This window comes from Protopterus annectens, chromosome 10.part0 (genome assembly GCF_019279795.1).
Source record: "Protopterus annectens isolate FY-2018-M chromosome 10.part0, PAN1.0, whole genome shotgun sequence".
Classification (NCBI taxonomy): domain Eukaryota; kingdom Metazoa; phylum Chordata; order Ceratodontiformes; family Protopteridae; genus Protopterus; species Protopterus annectens.
The window spans coordinates 978,425,384-978,438,672 of record NC_056744.1 but is presented as its reverse complement, the minus strand read 5'-3'; the positions used below and the strand labels follow the sequence as shown (position 1 = coordinate 978,438,672).

At 37.1% G+C, this 13,289-nt stretch overlaps 1 protein-coding gene across 1 annotated transcript in view; it reads left to right on the top strand.

The window, feature by feature from the left end:
* QSOX1 (quiescin sulfhydryl oxidase 1) overlaps positions 1-13,289 on the top strand; it is a 1,259,897-nt gene that overhangs the window by 159,838 nt on the left and 1,086,770 nt on the right. The window lies entirely within an intron of this gene.

Below are 13,289 nucleotides of genomic sequence, written 5' to 3'. Positions count from 1 at the left end.
GTTGCATAGAATCAGGAATACCCGACAGGACAAAATCATCCTCATTAACCCTTTTTAAGCACAACCTGTTTGGTGGAGATCTACAGTAAATAAACTCTATAATAAAAGGAACAAATTGCTGTCCAGGACCACGAATTAGCAGGTGCCTAATTGGAAGCGGTCTCTCCTTAGCCTGAACAAGCAAATAACAGCACTAGTGAAATTCTCCAAAGCAAACTTCGGGTCCAAACTGGCCACATCTACTAAAGACAGTCATATATGTCTGCAGTCTCAAAGGAAGCACTCAGTTCTGCTCAGAACTGGTGATCAAGGACACCACATACACAATCACCATAGATATAGCCAACCTGCTAGCAGACAGGTTCAGTGAAAACTTCAGCCCTCTGTCCCTACCATCAGTAAATCAGGACATCTCCAGCACCTACCCCACTCCCTTTATCTCTAGAGAACAAGTCATCATTGCCCTGTCAAAGGCAAAAAATACAGCCTCCATGGTACCCAATAACATCCCAGGCTGCATCCTACATGAACTTAGGAACTTGCAGCACCATTAGGCACCCTATTCAACCAAAGCCTGAGTACCGGCTTCATCCCAGCCCAGTGGAGGACAGCCTCTGTCATCCTCTTGCACAAAGGTGGAGTGTCCACTGATCCAGGAAATTATAGACTCATCAGCCTAACTAGCCTGATCTGCAAGGCCATGTAACAGATTGTCATGGACCTCATTAACAAGGACATTGGCAACGTCCAGACACTCGATCCCATACAGTTTGGTTTCGTTAAGGGGAGGTCATGCCTGTTAAATTTGCCAACTTCTTTGAGACAGTCACCAAAGCCAGGGAAGAGGGGAAGGCAGTGCACACCACCTACCTTGACCTGGCCACAGCCATCAATACTACTCCCCACTCGGATATAGTAGATAAACTCTTTCAACTAGGCATCAGTCTGTATGTTACCAGATGGGTAGTAAACTGACCCACTGATGGAACCCACCTAGTCAAATTAGAGGAAGGAACCTCAAGCAGTAGACCCGTAATGAGTGGTATATCCCAGGGATTGGTCTTGGGGTCACTGTTGGTTGGGATATACTTTTCTGAGGTGCAGGCCAAAACCAGTGGGCTGTGGCTGACCAGGTTTGCAAATGACTGCAAGCTGTGTGTTGTCATCAGTTCCTGTAGTGATGTGGGCATCCTCCAAGAGGGTCTCACACAAATGACTGGTGCCATAAACACGGCCTCAAACTGAATATCAAAAAATGTATCATCATCATCCCCTTTAGGGAGAGTGATGTCACACAAATGATCACATTAATAACAAAGTTCTAAGCATACAATCAGTCATGAGAGACTTGGGCACCTGGGTTGATAGCAAACTGACTATTGACCACCATATTGCCTCTGTTGTATGGAAAGCTTTCTACATGGCCCACCTCATTAGTAAGGGTATCTCATCCAGGGACAAGGAGGCTATAACTTCCCTGAATTCTTCCCTTATAAGACCCATTATTGAGTACAGTGCCTCACAAAGCACATGCAGAAGCTGGAGAGACCACAGAGTTTCCTCACAAGGAGAATCCAGGGCTTCAAAAATCTACCCTACACAGATAGTCTAAAAGCCCTGTCCCTCTACTCAGTCTCATACAGACTCCTCAGAGGTGAGCTCTGTCTGTCATACAGAGCAATCTCAGACCCCGCCTTGATGGGACTGCTGCATATCTGCAAGTCAGGCTCCACTCAATAACCTGCATGCGTGACCTCAACCTGGTCTATGACATCAGTAGGACTTGTTGGTGGGACAGATTTGTGTCGCAGAGACTCCCTCTTCTGTGGAACAGACTTCCTCTCCACATCAAGCAGAGTACCTCATTAACCATTTTTAAGTGCAACCTGGATAACTTGATGGGGAACAGAAAATACACCCCCTAGAATTCCACCTGCGTCCTTGCTGGACAGGGGCATTGGGTGCTGACTTGTCAGAACATGGGCTAAATTTTTGGCTAGGCTTGTAAGGGTCTCAGAGCCAATAGCCTCGTAACTTTCTATGATCCTATAATGTGATCTATGAAAATTGTGGGAACAATACATGTAGAATAATGTTTTGGAGGAGAAGTGAGCTTTAAGGGAAGGCAAGATTTAATCAATTTATGTAATGTTGGATTGATGATAGTTGTGTAAAAAGGCTATGCATGATGTATAATGTTTGTAACTGTGAATATGTGGTTTATTTTCTTTTATATAACTGTAGATTTCCATATATCTTAAGTGGTAATTCAGTTTGTTTGTGTCTTTCAGCTTTTCCCGGTTAGGGGTCGCCACAGCGGAACTCCAGTCCACTAAGGATTGGTAGTAGATTTTTACGTACCGGGTTACCAGCCCTGACACACAACCTTCAATGAAGGCACGCCCCATTCACGTATGCCTCCACACAGAAGGCGCCCTAGCTGACAATTGAACGGGACAACGTCTTGCTATGAAGCGACAATGCTACCGCAGCACCACCACTGCAGTCTTAAGTGGTAATTCAGTAAATGTGTTAAAAAAATAATTTCAGACTTTATTTTTTCAATGAGCTGCTTGCCCTTGTACCTTTTAAATTTAAGTTTCTCTCAGTAAACAATGTCCGGACCTCTTGGTTTATTGCCTTCACCTTTAGTCAGCTTGTTTCCATGGAAACATAAAAACAGAATGGAATGTACAGCTACCCTCAGCTGCAAACTTCTCAACTGACACTAAACATTTATTTACTGAGAAAGAAAATTCATTACATTGTGATCTCTCATTTTTAAAACCTACTCGCTTAAAAAAATGTCATTAGATTAAGCCAAGCGTATTAATCCAGGCATTCACCTTTGCAAAAGTAAAAGAAAACATTTCAGTTCTGCATATATTATAAATATTGCACTTTTACTCCCCAACCTGATACCCAAGATTATAACCAGTTAACATAAATGTGCTTTTGTCCAGATTTTTGTCTCTGTTTACATTTTAATGCCTACATTTCTTAAAACTATAAAAGAAAAAAAAGTACTCATTAACTTTATTATCTTAATCACATACAAAAATTACTGAAAATGCTTTATTATACAACAACACCCCCCCATTAATATTCCAAAATGCGCACGCTGATTGGTCAGCGTGCACGTTGTAAATCAGACTTATACTAATGAAAAAAGGTCCAGTCGCCTGGACTTTTTCCATTAGTATAATTCTTTTTTTACAGCAACGGAGAACGCAAGATCTCTGTTGCTTTTTAGTCACTGTCTCGCTATGTTAAAGGAGTTTAACATAGCGAGACAGCTTTTAAAAAAGTAACGGAGATCTTCCTTTCTCTTTTGCTTTTTTTAAAGCTGTCTCGCTATGTTAAATGGGTTTAATATAGCGAGACAGCTTTAAAAAAGCAACGGAGATTCTCCGTTGCTTTTTTTAAAGCTGTCTTGCTATGTTAAACTCCTTTAACATAGCAGGACACTTTGTAAAAAGCAGCAGAGATCTTGCTTTCTCCGTTGCTTCCACCCACAACTCTGATGTTCTGTGTAAGCATGCGCAGTACATCAGAACTGCCGCAGAATTCCAGACAGCTGTGGAAGGGCAGCAAGGAGGCATTATACAATGCCATTATTTAAGAAAAGTAAGTATTTTTTTTCTTAAATAATGTCATTGTATAGTAGCAGTAACCAACTTCTGGGTGTGGGTAATGCTGCATTTACCCACGGTTGTCTTTGTTTGGCCACTCGGGCTTCACCCTTGTGACCAAACCACACTAACCATGGGTAAATCCAGCATTACCCACACCCAGGCGTGAGTTATTGCTATACTATATAACATGCAGTTTGTCTCATGAAATGTTTTATACAAGTACTGTTAAGAACAAAAATTGTTTTACTTGGTTACTTTTTCTCCCCCTTTTTTCCCTTTTAGTGTCAATCCAAATATTAATGACATAAAGTTGTGCATGTGCTTGGCAGGTACACCAACAAATTTAACAAAGTCAACAAAAATCCTATTTTTCTCAGCCACTTTTGTTGTAAAGCCATATTTCACAAATGTGATTGATGCTTTATAGTCTCACATTTATTCACAAATTTCAGTGTTACCGGTGGTCTTCCTATTCTTCTCCATCTCCCAACCGCAGACTACAGTTCCAAGTCCAAGTTACTCCTAATACGTCTTGTTAACTCCTGTGCCCTGTCCATCAAGCATTTTCCTTTGGAGCATTGGAAACGGTTTCAGTGGCAAAGTCTGTCTATGAGCTTTATTATCAGAAAAAGGAGAAGCTGTGTCCTCTTCAGTTTGATGGCTCACTTTTTATTGGACAAACTTTTATATTTCCCCCTTTAGCCTCTTCTGCATCAATAAATGACTTTGATCCTGCAGGAAAAATATTCTGAAGACAGCTGGACTTAGCAGTTGGAACCTCACACCTGCCTCTTGACATTCCCTGATTGCTAGGATACATTTGCTTTTCTTCTGCCTAGTGTACAGTGATCATTTTCCACAAACACTCTACTGTGTCCAGTTTTAATACTTTGTCCTTAAGCCCCAGTTTTGTCAGGATCAGCTAGTTCTACTGGTATAATTGCATCTTATATATAGGTCTTGGCTGCTTTCTCATGGCTAGGTTTGGAACATACACATGAAACGCCATTTTTTAACAAATCCTGCTGTGGAATACCAGTCCATTGACTTTTTTGTGCCTTAATAACATTAATAAAGTCTGTTACTTCTAGTTTTTTCTGATACAGCAGGTATTTTCAGGTTTACTCTGTGCACTATATCTTCCAGTACTACCATTTTTTGAAACAACTCTTCATCAGCAGTCTCATATTCAGTCAGCCTTTTCTTCATTTCAACCTCTGATTTTTGCAGTTTTAGCAGTTCATCTGAGTAGCTGTTCAAAGCTTCTTTCATTTTTCTAGCCCTTTGTTATTTGAATTGATATACTCCTTTAATATTTAATTTAATTTAAATAGCTCTGTGTAAATTTGACTTATTTTTTTCCTCAAAATTACTGGAAGCCATCTCTTGTACCAAATCTGGAGATTGAACTGCTTTTTACCGAACAGCTGCAGGGATTCCTCCCAGTTAGTATTGCCTTTTCATCTATTCTAGTTGAGATCCTTTCAGGCTAAGTTTCTTCTTTGCTGGCATCTAATCAATGTACTTACAAGTCAGTAACTGAATTTTACTAAAACAGGCAGATTTACTTGCCCATATCTATCAGCTTCTGGACAGCTGAAATTAAGCTGTTGATCAGTGTGCAGCCATCTTGGCTAGCCACCTCTGATGTTTTTTTTTTTTTTTTTTTTGCTAATGTTCTGTGTAGGGAGGTCAAACATTAGGTTATCATCTCTGGTTTAGTATGGGAGACTACAGTTTTATTGTTATTCAGTGACAAGATGTTGATATTGTACTTTTTATACCAAATGTTTTTGGGAGTAGAGAGAAGCTTGCTTTTCATCGGATTAAGCAAAAACTAGTCATTAGAGTGTCATGATTCAATGAAAGTGAAAGCTTCCTGTGAGTGTGGGACAGATTATTAGAGGAGCAGATAATAGTAGTCTCATCTGCATATTGAATGAGGAAGCCGTGGCAGGAAAAGGTATGAAGATTATTGCTAAAAATATTAGAGGAATGGACCAAGGCTAAAGTCTTGGAGAACACCAGTGATATTGAGTAGATATAGTGAGTGAGAACCTCACCATTTTACTGATTTGTCTGTCAGAGAGATTGCAAGACAACCACTGGAGAATGTTAAATGACAGATGAAGAGTGGGTAGTTGTATGAGATTCGTGTGAGAGATGGTGTGGAAAGCTTTTGACAGATTAAGGAACAGTGAGGATACTAGTTTGACAGAGCCTCTGGTCTTCCTTACTGTATCCATGAAGGATAGTAAGGCAGTTGTGCTATGGGCAGGGTGAATGTCATGCTGAGTAGGTGTAAGAAGTTGGTTATGAAGGAGATGGTTTAGAAGTTGCTTATATATGCTTTTTATAAAAGTTTTGAGAGGGGACAGGATGGCAGTAGGATGAAAATGGATGTACCAGTAGGGTTGCTTCCTCTGTGCAAGGGGATGACAAAATACTTTTGCCATAAAAGTGGGATGTATGCCTCAAGAATAGATTTGTTTATTAGACTGCTGGTAGGATAAGCCATGACCTTGGCATCTAGTCTAAAGTATTCTGGTGGGGAATTTATCTGTGGAGGTTGAGCAAGGTTTTAGTTTGAATATAAGCTTTTTAATAATGGCAGTAGAGACTGGTTGAATGATTAAGGAGGGAGAGTTTGTGCTGATATTTAATGTAGACAGTGATATGGTAGGGGTGGGGTCTGGTGAGTTGCTTGAGGATGAGGAAGGTAGATGTGGGAAAGATGTGGAGGAAGGTGGAGGTGAAGATGATGTCATAAAGTTTTCACTGCATTCAAAGAAGTGCTATTTGAACATAGTAGCTGTTTTGAGACGGGGTATATTTTAAGGAATGGCAGGGTTTCTTTCCTTGTTCCTGGATTTAGAAAGGAATTTATAGAAGTCCAAAATTTTGGGGAATATGTCTGTGACTGGTATGAAAAAGTGAGTAGTATTGTTTTTATTATTTGACACCTGTTTTTTAACTTGATTCTGGAATTGTCTAAAAAGTTGTAGATTGTTGTTGGTGTTTTTTTTCCCCAAGCTTTATCACTAGCAGACATGAGATGTTTATAGTCATGGCCAATGATTAAATTTAACTCTTTTGGTATGAATTGGAGCAAGTCTTTTAAGGATATCTAGGAATGTGCTATTGAAATGATTTACTACATCATCTAGAGGGAGAGTTTTTAATTTAGTCCAGTTAATGGATTTTAGTGTATCTGTGTAAAGTTGTTGGTTAATTGATTAGAGATTATAGGTTGTTTTGTAGCTATGATCTTTGAGTGAGAAATAATTCTATGAGTGTAGACTGGTATCTGAAACCAGAATCCAATCCAGAATGGAGCCTAGGTTAGTACTTTTGCTGTAGCTTGTCAGTGTTTTAATGAATTGTGTACATTTAAATAGGTTAATACTCTTAGTTGGGAGATCAGAGATCATTTTCTCAGTTAATATTAATATCACCAAGTATGACAGTTTTGTTTGATATTGTGTTTATTTGCTATGATAGTATTTCTTCTAATATTATATCGTTTCCTGGGGAATGTAAATTACAACTATGCAGATGCTCTTGGAGTTATTTAGTTAAAGCAAGGTGATAAAAGTTTTTGCATTAGCAAATTTAGGTATGATTTTTGGGGTATGGAGTGAGACTATAGGAATTAAGGTATAGTAGAGTTATTTTTCCAGCTTTCTTTAGTAATCTGTCTGCTTTAATAAAGTTACATCCAAAGGGAAGGAATTCAGAGTCTTTTATGTTTGGTTTGAGCCAGGTTTCAATTATGGCTAATATATCTGGGGTGTGTGTACTATCCAGGCATGAAGGTCTGTATGTATGTATGTATGTGTATGTATATATATATATATATATATATATATATATGTATATGTATATATATATATATATATATATATATATATATATATATATATAGATATATATTACATATAATGTGAAGATTTATTGTGATAAAGTTCATAGTTTTATGAGGGGCTGTGGAGCTAGGAGGCAGAGTGAGGCCTGGGTTTTGATAGACCTCACCACACCGAGGAATTTTGGAGATAAGGAAATTATATGTGAAGTTATTTTGTATTGTAATTTTTTTTGTTGCTGTTTTATTGTAATATATTGTGGTTTTATTTTGTTGTGGTAGGTGGAGTCTGATAAGAAAAAGTTTGGTTTACTACAGAGAAAAGGGTTTACACTGACTAAACTTGAGGAGATATTATAAAAGCTTTTAACACGATCAAGGTTGATGTAACAGCACTAATACTGATATTAACATGTGGAGTTTAAGGAGATGTCAGGTATGCTAGGAGAAGGAGGCTTAAAATTAAGATAGTGAAGATCAGCATTATACTTGTAGAAGAAGGTGATTGGATGGTATGGAAGAAAAAGAAGTAAGGCGGAATTAAGAGGTGAGTAGAAAAATATGTAGGTAATGAAGATTGGAGGAAAAATCAGTCAAGGGTGGAACAAGTTGAGAATCAAGTTAAATGATGTGGGGCTGTGTGGAAACTGGGAGCAGAGTTTGGGAGCAGAGCAGGGCCCATACCTTCAGGAAGATGTTTACGTTTGGTATAAAACAGTCAGCAAGCTCCAATTTTCAATACATTTATGTACTTCTATTTAACTTTTTAGAGTAGAGTATTTTATTACCTTTAGGTATTGCAGCGACTAAATTCTGTAACAGCGGTAATACAGACCAGACTAATTCCAATAGGAATGTAGTCGCTGGTAAGCAGAGTAGATATTTTTGCATATATTGAAAAGAGCAGTAAAGTACTGAGTTTTTACTGTATCCTCCAGCTTGTGATATTATTATAACTGACAAAAATCTTTCATAGTGAACTATAATAGACAGAATATTTCAAAACATACACTGTGCTTGCCTCTCTTGGTATGAAGCATGCTTTGATGTGAGATTTTTAGGCAACTGGTAAGGTCAGGGATTCCTGTCATTTGCTATTAAATTAGCTGGGTTTTCAGCCTCTTGATTCCAGTGTAATGACACAAGAAGAAGAAGGGGGATTAATTTATTAGGGAAACTGATGACAAAAGATAATTGAGAGGGAAGAAAGGTAGGGCAAGTTCAGTCGAGATGAATGTAGCAAGAATTAGTGGAGGTAAAATCTAGGAAAAGAAGAACAATGGTGAGTAAAAAAAAAAAAAAAAAAAAAAAAAGTGGTAAGCGGCCTGAATTCCAACAGGCCTTCTATGATATGAATCAACACTCAAAGACGTGTTTCAGAGGAACCCAAAGTGATGCTAAGTTAATAGTTTGAAAGATGCAGAGATTAATCACTCAGAGACTTCATTACATTTAAGTCAGGCATTTTAACAGATTAATATATCAGCATCAGTCAAAAAGCTGTGTGGACAACTCATAGAATAATAAGTCGCTAACAGTAGCTTTACAAATATAACTGAAAAGTTAAATGTCCAGTGATAATTCTTTAGTTAATGAGAGAAAACTAACTATGAGCAGAGATTAAAGCAGGATAAGTGGATGCTCAGTTCAGGTAAAGTGGAGTAATATTGATTAACATGTCATGTATAGCAGGTATTATAAACTGTTAAACCAACTAAACTATTACATGTTTAAACACTATCAGTTTTGTCATTGTAATACATTATCCAGTAGACAATAGCATGTTTTAACTCATTACGTCCAAGTGACGCCTCCAGGTGTGTCTGAATTTACCTCCTACTGAAACCTCTAGGCGTCATATACTACTTGTTCATATTTGCATCAATAATTCCAAAACCATGCTATATACAAGTTTTAAAAGATTTCATCTTAAAGCTTATACAATGGCAAACTCAACTGCATTAATATTTGACCGCTGTTTAGTGCAGGTAAAGAGGTACTGTTTTTATTATATTAATTTATATAAATATAATTTTTACATTTTTCTAAATATCTCAACAACCAAGTAACACAGACAGAACTACTTAGCCTCATATGAAAGTCCTTGACTAAATGAATAAAATGCTGCCGTGAAAGTATGTGTGTAACTTGAGTGTTTGCTGAGATATTATATGTTGTTTACAAAATATTACAAATGTAATAGTTACTGTATTTACTGTGACTTATAAAATTCAGTTTAAGACTTAAAACTTAAAGAATCCCACCACTATAAAATAGTTTGTGCTGAAGGGTTTGCCATTTAAACCTCTGTCATAACCCCTGTGGTTCCAGATATATGAACATTTGTTTGAAATGTGAGGACATAATTTGATTCAGTCAAAAGACTGGCTGTGCCCATTGGAAGCTACAGTGCAAACTTCATTGGAGTGGAGTGGAGTGAATGAATTAAAGGTAATATGATTAGCAGATTTATCTGATCCATTCATATGCTTAATTCTACTAATGTTTCCCATTTTCCAACTTCACTATAACTTTCATTAAATATACAATGTAATAGCACAAGAAATCTAACTTGTAGTAACACACACAAGCATTAAATAGTATTAACATAGTGGATAATAATATATTTCTCAAAATAAGCAGCAATTTCAGTATACACTTTTGTATCTTGGTATATTTTACTTAACATGTGGCATGTATTTTTATCTTGTTCATTCAAATAATTAGCCTCTAGCATAATCCTTCCTCAAGTTGATAGCCAAATATTTAATTGACTTTTCATATAGGTTCATAGTTAAGTACTAGCTTAGCTGCACTTGCTAGCCTTTTTAAGCTTAGCCAGTTTCCTGTTTGGTGGTTGAATTAACATGTCATGGTTTAATATCTCCAAATCTTTTGGGTTTCTAATACCATGATGGAAATGGACCCCATTCCTGAGTCACAGTATGTTTATAGTTTGTGAAATTAGTATTATTATTTCAGTCTTTGAAGTTAGCCGAAAGTGCTCTTCACAGAACCAGCAATGTACCCAGTATTGACTCCTGTAATTCATATGGAGTTACCTGTATTGTTAGCTCATCTAAATATGACTGTAAGTTCTGTTCTATGAGATCCTTTGCTCTTACTTCTTCCACATTTGCCTTGTTTTTGCCTGCAAATCCTGCTATTTTATGACTTTGTGTCTCACTATATATAAAACACTGTAATCACTGGGTGTAGCAATTTCAATGACCAGTGCAACTTTTGTCTTCTTTTCATGGACTACTGTATCTGTTTTTTATCCAGATATCCCATTTGGTGTTTCAGATATGAAGATATTTTTCTTAAATGATTAAAAATCTTAATAAACATCTGTCTTAATTTTGTTTTAATACATATGTTTAATGCAATGCTCTGCTGTATTTAAAACCTTCTGTATATAGGGACCTGATACTATGTTTCCAACTTCAGAAAAAAGAACAAGACAAAGGGTAAAAAAGGAAAGCCCTCATTGTATCAGCCTTTTAAGTTGTTGTTCACTAGAGTAGTTCATATTTCATTCTGTTATACTTAGAGCTAAAAATATGCATTTTCGTATGGCTAATACGTCACCATATGTTGCAGTACCTGTATTGTCTTTATTATCATTTTATAAGTACATAAATAAACTACAGTTATGTAATACACAAAGATTGTATAACTTGTGATTGGCATAAGAATACCCAAGCTGACTGATAAATGCAGGTTTTAGCAGTACTTTTACGTAATTAGGCAAATTCCTTGTATTGTAAAATTTGAAACAGTCTCTGACCAGTAGGTAGTCTAGAATGAACCTGTCACACCTTTATAATGAACAGGAATTTGTATTTTAATGTACATACTAGTACTACAACCAAGACCCCATAATCAAGAAGAATCTTCCAGTCTACCTAGCCATCTTGACCCAGTAATTCTATACAAAAACAGTCGCCACATGTCATTCATCTCAGACCCGACTTCCCATTACAACTTCTGTTTTCACTGGTAACATCTCTGTCTCTCAGTTTTGCAATCTGCTGTTTTCTTCTTCCTGTAGTTGAATTAATAACAAGGATATATATATATATATTTTTTTAAGTTGCTTCATCTAGGCTATCTACAGTCAAAGATTTGCTGTTCCAGAAAACTTAGCTTAACAGGAAATGGCAGTTTATATTTCAGTTTTCTTCACTTACATTCAACAAATCTCAAGCAGTGTTTCAGCTTCACTTTATAGTAATTTGTGTTTGACAAATAAATGTGTCTCAGAAACTGATAACGTTATTGTCAGTTGCCATTAACTTCTACAGCATGTGTTCCTTTGCATAATATATTAAAAAAATCTGTTGGTATTTGTCTAGGTTTCCAGTGTAGCTCAGTCAAGTCTGATAACAGCAAATATTTCACAAAGTATTGTTTCTGTAGTGAATCTTTTGCATGGTCTGTCCAGTATGCTATCTTGATTTTCACCTATTCCATCAAATTCTTCCATTATTTATCCTCCAAAACACTATGTTTTATTTTTAACATTACATTTTATTTTATTTATGTTTTGCTTTACAGGTTAGCCTGCTAGGTTGTAATCCACTCGTACCTCTCAACCTCTTAGTGCAAGAAATCTAGACAAAGCCTAAAATGATGGGGGGGGGGGGGGGGGGGCAAAGGCCCAAAAATAGGGACAGATTTTAAATGTTGTTCTTACAAACTTAGTTGTTAGAATAAAATAATTTTTGTTAGCATGCATTTTCTGAAAGATATGAAGTCTGAAACTCAAATGTATGTTACTATTTAGTGACTTTAATCCTTAGTGATGTACCAGAATATCAGAAAACCACATATTTTATGAAAAATACACCAAAAATATGAGGCAGACGTCTGGACAGTTTAGAGGTTTGCTCTCCCCCAAGGGAGACCTAACATGGTAGGGAAGGTGTTGCAAGGGCACTATGGCAATTCTCCTACTCTTTCTCTAGAAGGCACTGTGGAGTTCTAGGGGAAGATGGAAGCGCTGAGTCCAACCGTGGCTGTGGTAGGAGAGTAAGAGAGGACAGATATGGATACTACCATCAAATTTACTTAGCTTACTGATTATGGACTGTCAAGTGAAGGCTTATATAATGTTGTGATGGCTCTCACCTTTGCTGGAAGTAAACTTGGAGTGATATTGTGCCACGTTCTGGGGGGGAACGGGGTGCTGATTTACAAGATAAGTCAGCTGGGAATAGACAGAGCTGTGAGTAGAATGTGGAAGTACATTGTGAAGTACTGCAGCATCAAGAGGAACTCTTACTAGAAGCAGAACAGCAGAGAGAGGAGTGCACCGTTGTACAGAAAGTGATGTGAAGGAGTGCTTTGCAGAGGTAGTGGCTACCTGAAGTCTTGCTGATTTAATGTGATTTTGAAATGAAGTTTTTTGTACCTTTTTTAATATGCTACAAAACTAGATAGAGCAGTTTTTTAAGCATTTTGGAAACACACTACATGTGAAGATGGAGTAGTTGTCTTCACTGATACTGCAAGTGAACTGCATTTATGATGGTTCATTGAGAGTTTAAGTAACTCTTTCACACTGTATTTACAACTTTTGTGTTACTGTAAAAAACTCCAGCAGGATTACAATATTTACAATTATGTGACTGTTCTTTGATGGAGATTTTTTCAGAACATACATTTTGTATATTGTTTAAGAATGATTTGCTGAAACACTGATGTTATGAACATTTAGGATCCTAGGGGGTTACTAGGCTACTGGCCATGAGGCCCTTTCAAGCCTAGCCAAGAATTTATGCCCATGT